Source organism: Neovison vison, chromosome 6, assembly GCF_020171115.1.
Source record: "Neovison vison isolate M4711 chromosome 6, ASM_NN_V1, whole genome shotgun sequence".
In the NCBI taxonomy this organism is placed as follows: domain Eukaryota; kingdom Metazoa; phylum Chordata; class Mammalia; order Carnivora; family Mustelidae; genus Neogale; species Neogale vison.
In genome coordinates, this window is record NC_058096.1 from 206428651 (window position 1) to 206440546 (window position 11896).

Genomic DNA, 11896 nt, shown 5'->3' on the forward strand with positions numbered 1-11896 from the left:
GAGTTCAAGCCCCATGTTGGGCCTAGAGCGTACTTAAAAAAAAAAAAAATGAGAATCTAAGGTTGTAGCTTGTGGCCATCTCTCCATTTCTGAGGTATTTTCAGCTGGTTCTGAAGACTCCCACATTGAGGTCTCTCATAGGTCTGTGTTGGGATCTTCGGTCCAGCCCCCACTTCCATGCCTACCCCTCTCTGGAGAGGAAGCTGTCTTGTCCTGGAGTGAGTCCTGGGCCTGGTGCCCATGGGCAGGGACAGGGCCGAGTTTTCTCTGGGCCAACCTAGTAGGATTCTGGGTCCTCGCCCCTGAGCAGGAAGCAGATGTGTGAAGGGGCATCTGAGGTGGAGGACCGTTAAGGGGAAATTATGGGTTCCAGATCGTGGCATCTTTGGGGAGCGGATGGAACCAGGGGCTGGGTCAAGGATAGAGGGGTGGCAGGGCGTTGTGAGTGGGAGCGTGTTGGCTGGTTCTGCCCTGTTTTCTTTGTTGCCTGCCTTTGGGTTGGGGAAGATGGTGACAGGCAGGGTTTTCCCTTTCCCCTGGTCCAGGACTTCACTGGACTCTGCATGCTTCCTGCGCTGGGGCCAGGCTGTTGGAGGGTAAGTCGCAAGGCTGCTCCTCGGTGGACACGATGGGGCTGGACATGTTGGCTGCCCATCTGCATCTCTCCCAGTGTGTCGGGATGGAGGTAGCTGTGGCCGGGCTGCTTCTGTCAGGTCCGGTGTTGCCAGTAGCTATGGCTCTGCCTTACCCAATTGTGTCACGATCAGTGACAGAAACCTCTGGCCTTCACCCCCAAGTTCAGCGCAATTTCAGCTGCGATGGTCTTCCTGGTGGTCAAGATTAGGGGACAGCTTGATGGTCCTCCCCCCGTCTCTGGACACTGAGGTCCTGGGTGGACATCTGACCTGAGAGGCCTCAGCACTTTTGGGAGAAGATGTTAAAGACTTCTAATAGCAAAGCAACAGCAGAAGGAATAAGATCTAACACTACGAGAATTTTTCTTCAGGTTCAACGTTCTACCATAGCCATAGGAAGAGGGATTATATTTCGTCGTATTGAAAAATTGTATAGCATTTTGGGTTGCTAGGAAACAATGACCATCATTGGATGTTAGGGTCAGAGGACATTTGGATAGAAAGAAATGCTGTTCCAAAGGCATAGGCTTTAGCAGGGGTGTCTGGCTGGCTCAGTCAGTGGAGCACGTGACTCTTGATCTCGGGGCAGTGAGTTCGAGCCCCACAATGGGTGTAGTGATTACTTAAAAATAAAATTTTTTTTAAAAGATTTTATTTATTTACTTGACAGACAGAGATCACAGGTAAGCAGAAAGGCAGGCAGAGAGAGAGGGGAAGCAGGCTCCCTGCTGAGCAGAGAGCCCAGTGCGGGGCTCGATCCCAGGACCCTGAGATCATGACTTGAGCCGAAAGCAGAGGCCCAACCCACTGAACCACCCAGGCGCCCCTAAAAATAAAATCTTAAAAAAGAACAACATAGGTTTCAGCAACATTTGAGTTAGGTTTATTATATAACAAATATATACTATATATTAATAAAAGAAAATACAATGATCACTTGGCAAAGGAAGTGTTGGCATGTTTGGCTTAGATCAGTCATGTGTGGGGCTGGGCATGTTGTTGTTTGAACAAAACTATTAAAAGTGAAAAATGGAGGGGTGCCTGGATGGCTCAGTGGGTTAAGCCTCTGCCTTCAGCTCAGGTCATGATCTCAGGGTCCGGGGATCGAGCCCCGCATCGGGCTCTCTGCTCAGCAGGGAGTGTGCTTCCCCCTCTCTCTCTGCCTGCCTCTCTGCCTGCTTGTGATCTCTCTGCAAATAAATAAATAAAATACTATTTTTTTAAAAAGTGAAAAATAGAGGATGCGCCTGGATGGTTCAGTCAGTTGGGCATCTGACTCTTGACTTCAGCTCAGGTCATGATCGCAGGGTCCTGGGATTGAGTTCTGCATCATCGGGCTCTGAGCTCAGTGGGGAGTCTGCTTGGCATTCTCTTCCTCTGCCTCTCCACCGGTTTGTGAGTGTGTGTGCATACGCTCTCTCTCTCAAATAAATAAATCTTTATTTTTTTTTTAAAGATTTTATTTATTTATTTGACAGAGAGAGATCATGAGTGGTCAGAGAGGCAACCAGAGAGAGAAGAAGGGAAGCAGGCTCCCTGCTGAGCAGATAGTCCGATGCGGGGCTCGATCCCAGGAGCCCAGGATTAGGACCTGAGCCGAAGGCAGAGGTTTTAGCCCACTGAACCACCCAGGCGCCCCTAAATAAATCTTTAAAATAAAAAAAAGGGGACACCTGGGCAGCTTAGTCGTTAGGCCTCTGCCTTTGGCTCAGATCATCCCAGAGTACTGGGATTGAGCCCTGCATGGGGCTCCCTATTCCATGGTGAGCCTGCTTCTCCCTCTCCCTGACCCCCTGCTTGTGTTCCCTCCTTCTCTCTCTTTCTCTCTTTCTCTCTCAAATAAATAAATACAATCTTAAAAAAAAAAAAAAAAAGAATCCCCCACATGGAGAACAGTGACTATGTTGCCTAGTAAGTAAAGGTTGAATTGTGTCCCCCCTACAAAAAAATTCAGACATTTAGGATCTAACCCCTGATACCTCATAATGTGACCTTATTTAGAAATAGAATCTTTGGGGGCGCCTAGGTGGTGCGGCTGGGTAAGTGTCCAGCTCAGGTGGGGATGACAGGGTCGTGAGATCAAGTCCCCCGTGGAGCTCCACACTCAGCACCAAGTCTGCTTGTGATTCTCTCCCTCTTCCTCTGCCTCTCCCACTCATGCTGTCTCTCAAATAAATAAAATTAATCTTAAAAAAAGAAGAAAAAAGAAAGAAATAGCATCTTTGCAGATGTACTGAGTTGAGGTAAGGTGGTGCTGTGGTAGGCTGGGCCCTCGTTCAGATTCCCCAGTGCCTTCAGAGAGAGCGTGGCCCTGCCAGCACCTCAGCTCCGGAACCAAGAGACAAGAACTTTCTGTTGTTTAAGCCAGGCAGACAAACTTCTGAAAGACGTTCCCCTCAGCAACGAGCTTCTAAGCGACAGAGAAGGGCGTATCTCTGGGTGAGCCGTCTGAGAAACTCAGTCTAACATTTGTTTTCAATGAATGAGCGCATCTTTCTGAGGCTTTGGATTCTTTCCTCTACATGAGACCAGGGAACTTTCGGCATCTCAATTGCATTTAGTGAGACTCAGCTTTCCTTCTGGCCAAATAGACACACAGAACGACCCCTTGTAGCTCAAGCCAGCACAACGGAACCCCAGATTTCTGGCAGATGCACCTGTGTTGATAAATTCAGCCCCATCTAAACTTCGGTTCTTACCTCCTTGGACCCGGACCTGGTTCCTTTCTCACACATACTCTTCATATTGTGACCAAGGTAAAGTAACAAAGTCTTACAATTCCTTTGATATGTAAGCCTTCCCCTCTGAGTTTGACTTGGTAATAAGACCTCCAGACATGCTGGAATCCATCTTTTTATTTATTTTATTTTTAAGTAATCTCTACACCCAGCGTGGGGCTTGTCTCTCTGCCTACTTGTGATATCTCTCTCTCTCTCTCTGTGTCAAGTAAATAAATAAAATCTACCACAAGTAGGCAGAGAGGCAGGCAGAGAGAGAGAGAGGAAGCAGGTTCCCCGCTGAGCAGAGAGCCTGATTCAGGGCTTGATCCCAGCACCCTGAGACCATGACCTGAGCCGAAGGCAGAGGCTTAACCCACTGAGCCACCCAGGCGCTCCGTAAATAAATAAGATCTTTAAAAAAAAAAAAAAAAAAATCAGAGAGAGAATCACTTCCCAGGACGCTGGGACAGGCAGTGTACGAAGGCCTCACTGGAAGGTGACCGAAAGCTAGCAGGAGGCTGGGAAGCATTTTCCACAGCCAATGAGAGACCCTGAGGGCAGGCTGTGCTGGGTAAGTTCCAGGAACCTAGGGGACTCTGGGGAGCTGCAGAAGCAGGAGTGAGGAGGAGGAAGACCAGGTCAGAGGTCATGAGGTGCTGGCGATATGGGACCTTGGAAACAGGAGGCTACTTTGAGCCAAGTGATTTGATCTGATGAACATTTTTAAAAGGTCCCTCTGGCTGCTGCTGACTTCAGAATGGACTTCAGGGGGGCAGAGTGGAGGCCAGGAGACCTGTCCAGAGGCCACCGTGACAATCTGGGCAAGAGAACTTGACGTTGGTGTTGGGGCTCTTGAGAAATAGTCGGATTCTGCCTAAAGTGTGAAGGTAGAGCCAAGATTGGCCGCTGGTTTGGATGAAGGCATATGAGAAACAGGCCATGCCCAGGGGTGAGGTCACCGCTGGGGTCATGGGAAGGGCTGCAGGGGGCAGCGTGGTGCTGGGGGGTGCACAGATCAAGTGAAGGCGCATTCGGATTTAATGCCAGAGATACCCAAGGGGAGGCATTGAGGGGACAGTTGCTTCTTGTCGTCTGGAGGTGAGGCCTGGGCCAGAGGTAAGAAATGGCATCATCAGTGCATAGACAACGCTTTAAGGTATGACACTGAACAAGCGCTCAAGGGGAAGGTGAATAGGGAAGAAATGACACCTGAGGGTTGAGCCCTGGGGAGCCCACATTACAGCTTGACATGAAGAGCCAGAAGAGGGCTATGGGAAGGAGCAGTGTGGGGAGTGGAGTGGCCTGCCATGTCGGGTGACGCCAGCGGGTCAAGGAAGATGACAATTGCCACTGGACGTGAGCTTGTGGAGTGTTTCCCGGTGTCGCTGTGCACACTCCGTGCTCTGTCTGGAGCAGTGCCTAGCATTCCCCTCAAAGATTTAAGGAGGCTCTGAATTCAATCAGTATTTAACCGGGAAGCCACAGAATCAGCCTGCGGGTTTGATGATGGGCTGCCGTAGCCCCATGGGCCGCAAGAAACAGGAGGCTCCTTTGCAAAGCGGAGAAAGAGTCTTTTGTGCCAGGACACACAGCAGCTAAGAATCTGACCCTGTTCTCTTTCTTCAAGCTGTTTGGCGCTGTTGGAAGCAGCCACCTGATGCTGGGGGCATTTCTGAGGCCCTTTGCGCACTGTTGTCAGGGGAAGCCCTGGGCCTCCCCATACCCCGTCCTCAGTCCTCAGTGGATCCCTCACGTGAAGGGCCACCTGTGGTGTTTTCTTTTCTGACTTCACCTCGGACCCTATATTTGGTGGGAGTTTCACACCAATGATGATTTCTCTGACTCTCCCACACCAGCTAGTTGTCCAACAATTCAACTCAATTTGGACACCGACTCCTGAGGGAGTATAGGCCCTACAGGTGGAGGGCTCAGTCCCACAGGATCGACCCTACTTCAGGTGCTAGCAACAAGTCTCTAGGGGGCCACTTGTAACTTCTTACCGGGTGCCCATACGTCAGGTATGAGCCCCCTCCTCAGCTTCAGTAATTTTCGGGACTGGCTCACAACGCAGGGAAATACTTTATTTACATTAACCAGTTTATTAACAAGGATACAATTCAGGAACAAACAAACAGAAGAGAGGCCATAGGGCGAGGTATTGAGGGGAGGGCAAGCTTCTAGGATGACCAAGGGCTTGTGCTTTCCCAGCTCCGGAAGCTCCCTGAATTCACTAGGTAGGGGGTTTGATGGAGGTTTCTTACGGAAGCACTTTGCCAAGTTTAAGGATGGGTGTAGGAGAACTGGGGTACCAGGAGACTTTACCTTCAAAACCCCTAGAAACCAAGTTACTTAGAGCATAAAATCATTGGATTCGAATTTTGAAAAAACAATGTCTTGACTTAAAACTTTCTTTTTGAAAGGAAAGAAAATTTGCTCTTGGGTGCCTGGGTGGCTCAGTGGGTACAAGCCTCTGCCTTTGGCTCAGGTCATGATCCCGGGGTCCTGGGTCCTGGGTCCTGGGTCCTGGGATGGAGCCCCGCATCAGGCTCTCTGCTCAGCAGGGAGCCTGCTTCCCTTCCTCTCTCTCTGCCTGCCTCTCTGCCTACTTGTGATCTCTGTCTGTCCAATAAATAAATAAAACCTTTAAAAAACAAACAAACAAACAAACAAAAAAAACACATTGGCCTTTGGTTGATAGAAGTGAAATCTCCACTCCCCACCTCCCCAGTTCGGCCTGGAAGTTTCTACCCTCTATTCCTGTCTTGGTCTTTTTGGTGACCTGCTTCCTCACCCCCATCCTGAACCCATCTGGGGTATGCCTTTTCTTGTAGGGGAGTCTTCTCATTAGCATCCAAAAGACAGTACATTCCAAGTTTTTTAGAAGGTCTGGTGCCAGGAAGCAGAGACTAAGAGCTTCTCTCTCTGTCTTTCTCTTTTGTTAAAAGATTTTATTTATACATTTTATATATAAATTATATATATTATTTATATTTATATATTTATGTATATAATATTTGTATATATTATTTATATATTATATTATATACAATATATATAATTTCTATATATTATTTCTATATAGCACAAGCAGGGGGAGCAGAAGATAGAGGGAGAAGCAGGCTCGCTGCTGAGCAGGGAGCCTGATGCGGGACTCGATTCCAGGACTCTGGGATAATGACCTGAGCTGAAGACAGACACTTCACCCACTGAGTCACCCAGGTGTCCCAAAGAGCATCTCTTCTGTATTAAACGACACCCCCAATGGGGGCTTCAGCCTGCCAGGTTAGCTAGAGCCCTTTCCTTTCATCCTAGCTGGATTTCTTTAGCTCCCACCAGATGAATGTCCAGTCTGGACACCTCCTGCCGTCCCTGGGGACAACTCCTCTGTCAGTCGCAGGAAACAGGACTCTGCCCAACTTAATCAAAGAAGGCGAATTTCCTTCTTTTTTTTTCTGAAGATTTTATTTGTTAATTTGACACAGAGAGAGTATAAGTAGGCAGAGAGGCAGGCAGAGAGAGGGAGAAGCAGGCTCCCTGCTGAGCAGAGAGCCTGATGCGGGGCTTGATCCCAGGACCCTGAGATCATGACCTGAGCCAAAGGCAGAGGCTTAACCCACTGAGCCACCCAGGCGCCCCAAAGAAGGCAAATTTCTAAAAAGGAACTTGCGTAGCTGCCAGAGCCACCAAGGAGGTTAGAGGACAAGACACAGAGCCACACAGTTTGCCTCCAGCCCAAATCACAGCTCTGTGCTCCTCCCAGTAGGCCCAGACACTGCAGGAGGCCCGCCCCCACGAACCAGGCTCCCAGCAGTCCTGCCGCCCGTTGGTCCCCAGCCCCCGAGTGAACTCCAGAGAGGGTAGGTTTGATTGGCTGGGCCTGGACAAAGGCCCTTGCCCTCGGGCGAAGGACACAGGGGAGAGTGAGTATGTGGCATTTCTGCCTTCTGAAGCGAAGAAAGGGGCCAGGTGCTGGGTGGAAAGGGATGGCCAGGGCCTCTCTTGTAGTATTGGTAATTAACGCAAATTCAGCTGAGTAACATGTAAAGCTCTAATTGGCTTAATTAAACACTTGGTTAATTGGGCAGCACTCCACCTGTTGAGTGGAGGGGAGCTCCAAGGACTAGGACCAGATGGAGGGTTTCTTTAGATGGACTGTAGAAGCAGGAAAGTCATTAGCAAAAGAAAAGGATTGTTCTAGACCTCCCGGCTTGGGGGGGTGGGCAAAGCCAAGTGTCTTATCATGCAGATGACCTCTTCTTTCTTTGGGGGGTGGTGGGAGAGCAGCGGGTGGCAGACTCCGTGGCGCTCATCAAGAATTCCCGACGGACCGGTTAAGACCACATTTCTGGCGGAGGTTGAAACCGCAATTAGATTGGGGATCAAGCCCTGGTTTGGGGACTTGGTCTGAGGGGCCTGCAGTTTTCTCTTTAACAGCACTCACCCCTCTTGTCCCTGAGGCTCAGTCCAGGGCTGATGGGCTGTGCCCACGCCCTGACACCCACACCCTGTCAGGACTGGGCCTCCGGGCATCACTGGATGTGGCTCTGGGCTGCGGGCCCCACATAGAACTCCCAGCACATCTGGGCCACCCAGCACAAGCGAAGGTCCCATTCCCATCAGGCTGAGTGTTCGAAAGGAGTTCAATACAAGGGTTGTTCATGGGGTTGTAGATAGGTTCAAGGGGTCACCTAGGTTGGCGCATCACTGGCGGGCTAACATCAGGAGGAGCCCTTTCAGGGTGTCTGGGTGGCTCAGTCGGTTTACTGTCTGCTTTAGGCTCAGGTCATGATGGGGGGAGTGTTGAGATTGAGCAGTCTGTTGGGCTCCCTGCTGGGTGGAGAGCCTGCTTTTCCCTGCCCCTCTGAGCACCTCCACACTCATGTGTGCACGCACACAAGCATGCTCTGTCTCTCACTCTATCTCAAATAAATACAATCTTTAAAAACAAAAACGGAGGGCGCCTGGGTGGCTCAGTGGGTTAAGCCTCTGCCTTCAGCTCAGGTCAGGATCTCAGGGTCCTGGGATCGAATCCCACATCGGGCTCTCTGCTCAGTGGAGAGTCTGCTTCCCCCTCTCTCTCTGCCTGCCTCTCTGCCTACTTGTGATGTCTGACTGTCAAATGAATGAATAAAATCTTAAAAAAAAAATGGGGAGCCCTTTCCATCCCTAGGCCTGCAGGGGCAAAGTAGGGAATGGTTACTCAAACCTGGTGTGGGCCCACGCCTTAGTCCCGTTCAGTTCCTGTGATCTGTCCACCAGAGGGATCTCTCAAGTCATGCCCTCCTGTGGTCCTCTAGATAAAGGCCCAATATCTCAGCATATAGCCCTGCAAGGGACCTGGGAGAGGGGTGGCTGTGGGGTGGGGTGTGTTGACTGCAGGCAAGAGTTTGGGGAAGGAGTAGGGGAGGAGCAGCCCCACCCACACATTCTCCAACTTCCTACATTTGCCTTCTATTTGCCAAGCACAACAAGAAGCCCTGGAAGAGGGACCCCCAGGATAGAGTAGGGTGGAAGGTGGACCGGGAAAGGAAAGTCAAGACAAGCTACTGCCACAGGCCCCTACTATGGGCAGCACAGAGGCTTGGGGGCACTGAGGCAGCCTGTCCCGTAGGGGAGTGATTCAGGGCTGGTACTCAGGGGAAAGTGACCAGTGGGTTGAAGGGGATTCTGTCTTTCCTTTTTCAGTTTTCTGGCATGTGCATGGCCCTTGTGCTGGTTATAGAAGACAGACCTCTACCCCAGCCTCACTGAACCCCCAGAGTAGCAGAAGGCACCCACATAACCCAGGGTTTGGTATTGGGCTGGGGAGCCACAAGGGCTGTGGGAACGTAGAGGGGAGCCCTAACTCAAACTTGACATCTTGGGAGGCTTCCTGGAGAAGGTGGTGTTTTAAACTGGGACCTAAAGGGTCAGAGGGGATGAGGGGGATGTATGTGGTGGCTGCAGAGCCAGGAAGCACGAGGAGCCCCATTTTATTGCTGGGAACAAAATTGGAGCTTTACCTTAAGAGCCATGGGGAGCCCTTACAGGGTTTAGGGTGGCGGGGAGTGTGTGTGTCGGGGGCGCTGGCTACTGATTTATTCTTTAGGAAGATCAAGACTGGAAGCATGGAGAGAAGTGGTGAGACCAGAGCTGGGTCAGTGGTGAAGAAAAGAATGTTCTGGAGCTGAGAGTGGCAGAGTGGGGGGAGTCAAGCACCAGTCTGGGGGACCAGGTAGAACTGCAGAGACAGGTGTGAGTTGTCCGTGGAGGCCTAGGAACTCTTGGGAGGTGCTGTCCTGGGAATCCTTAGGGCCTGGACTATGCTGCATGGACAGGGACTCTCAGAGGCCCAGCGGGCTTGGAGAGAGAGGTGAGGGCAGGGACCTCTGGGAGCACACTGGGGAGGGGGCAAGAGGAGAGTTGTGGGTGGACAGATGGTGAGGAAGGTGAGGATAAAGTGTTCTGGGACACCAGCAGGGAGTGCAAGGCGGAAATGCAGAGGGAGAGGGTGAGGACTTAGGGGAGGACCCTGTGGTGCCAGTGGCCTGGGACAGGGGAAGAGCAGAAGGGAGTGAGTGCGTGTGCCCTGAAGTGAGGTGTGAGCCATTCCAGGTAGAGCAGACAGGGGTGGGGGGTTGGGGGGTGCAGAATTTAAGGGAGGGTCTGCTTCTAAGCAGGGAAGGGCACCGGCTGGGACCAAAAGCAAGTAGGGGAAGCCTGAGGAGACAGGCTGTCAGAGGGGTGGGTCTGAGCCAAACAGCCCCTGCTGCCTGGCCCCTCCATCCCATACACAGACGTGGTCTGACACTTTTTTGCTGAGCTAGTCCAGTTGGTCTGGGTCCTTGCATCAGGTATCCTGCGTATGACCCTCAATCCTGTTGAATACACTTTTTTTTTTTTAATGTAAACTACTTGCAACGGAGGACTTGAACTCATGACCTTGAGACCAAGCGTTGTATTGGAAGGCCCTCAGTCTTGTTGAGACGCCCACGTTTGGCACAGGGAGTTTGGTTTCTGTCTCAGAGCAGCTGATTTCCCCAAGGTGGCTTATGGAAGTGACACCCCCCCCCCACCCCCCACCGCCCACCCCACCCCCCCACCCCCGCTTCGCAGACTTGGTGTCCTCCTCCCTCGCACAGACTCATGCCTGTCGGGGGCATGGTGTCCAGCCCTGCCCGGTCTGCACACAGCTCTGGGTGGGCCATGGAACCCTCACCGGACTCCCCCATGAAGGCTTCCCCTATTTGTCTGTGAAATATGGGAAGATGACAGGGCATGGGGTCCCCAATCCTGAGAAGGTCAGGGAGGATGAGGCCAGGGGAGAGGCCCCTAGAGGAAGTGGTGTCAGAGCAGAGAGGCCAAAGACAGGTGACAGGATGTAAGAAAGGACAATTCTTTTATTTTTTTTAAATTGCCTTGGAAATGTGGGAAAACATTGCATTTCCTCCCCCCCCTTTTTTTAAAAGATTTTATTTATTATTTGACAGAGAGAGACACAGCGAGAGAGGGAGCACAAACAGGGGGTGTGGCAGAGGGAGAAGCAGGCTTCCCACAGAGCAGGGAGCCAGATGTGGGGCTCATTGAGTACCCTAGGATCATGACTTAGGATCAGATGCTTAACAACTGAGCCACCCAGGCGCCCCATGAAAGAAAGGACAACTCTTAGGAGCTTTGCTCAGGTCAGGGACTGGGTTATGAAGAGAGATCAAGTCTGTGGGAGGCAGAAGGCTGGGCACCCAGGGTGTGGAATGAGGGGTGGGAGGCTGGCTGGACAGGTGCACGTGGAGGGGAGCATGTGGCGGCTGTTGTCCTTGGGAAGGGGGACCTGAGCTGTGTTCAACTTCAGACGGTATTGCTGAGGGGGCGGGACAAGGCTGAGAGGTGTCAGGGATGGCGGCTCTTCATTCTGCTGGGGGACAGCCATGCCTCCACCTCTGCTGAGTCCTGACCCCTTCCTCGCCAGATGGTCCAGGTGGTGACCAAGCTGAGCTGTCTCCTCCCTCTTCTCACCCCCCAGCCTGGAGAACCACACTGAGGACCTCCCAGGTGGTCCTCTGGGGTCTGTTCGTCCCAGCGATGCCCCTGTCCTCGGGTGAGAAACACACGGCAGGACACAGGGTGTATGCCCGGGCTTGGGTGCCCAGTCAGTGCGACGTCTCATGTTTTCTGCCTTGAGTATGAGGTACTGCACCTGCCAGGTGTGGGGTGGGCAGCAGGTCAGAAACCCTGGGTGAAAAAATGCTGCCCATAGACTGAACACCTGTGTCCTCCCCAAATTCAGATGTTGAAATTCTAACCCCAAGGTGATGGTATTTGGAGGTGGGGCCTCTGGGAGGCGATTAGATCTTGAGGGTGGAGCCCTCATGAACGGGGGTTAGTGTCCTTAGAGAAGAGGCCCAGAGAGGTCCCTTGGTCTTTCTGCCAAGTGAAAACACAGGGAAAAGACAATCATCTGTGAACCCAGAAACTCATCAGATACAGAATCTGCTGGCTACTTGATCTTGGACTTCCCAGTTGGCAGAACTGTGGTTCCCCGAGCCTATGATGTTTTGGGATGGC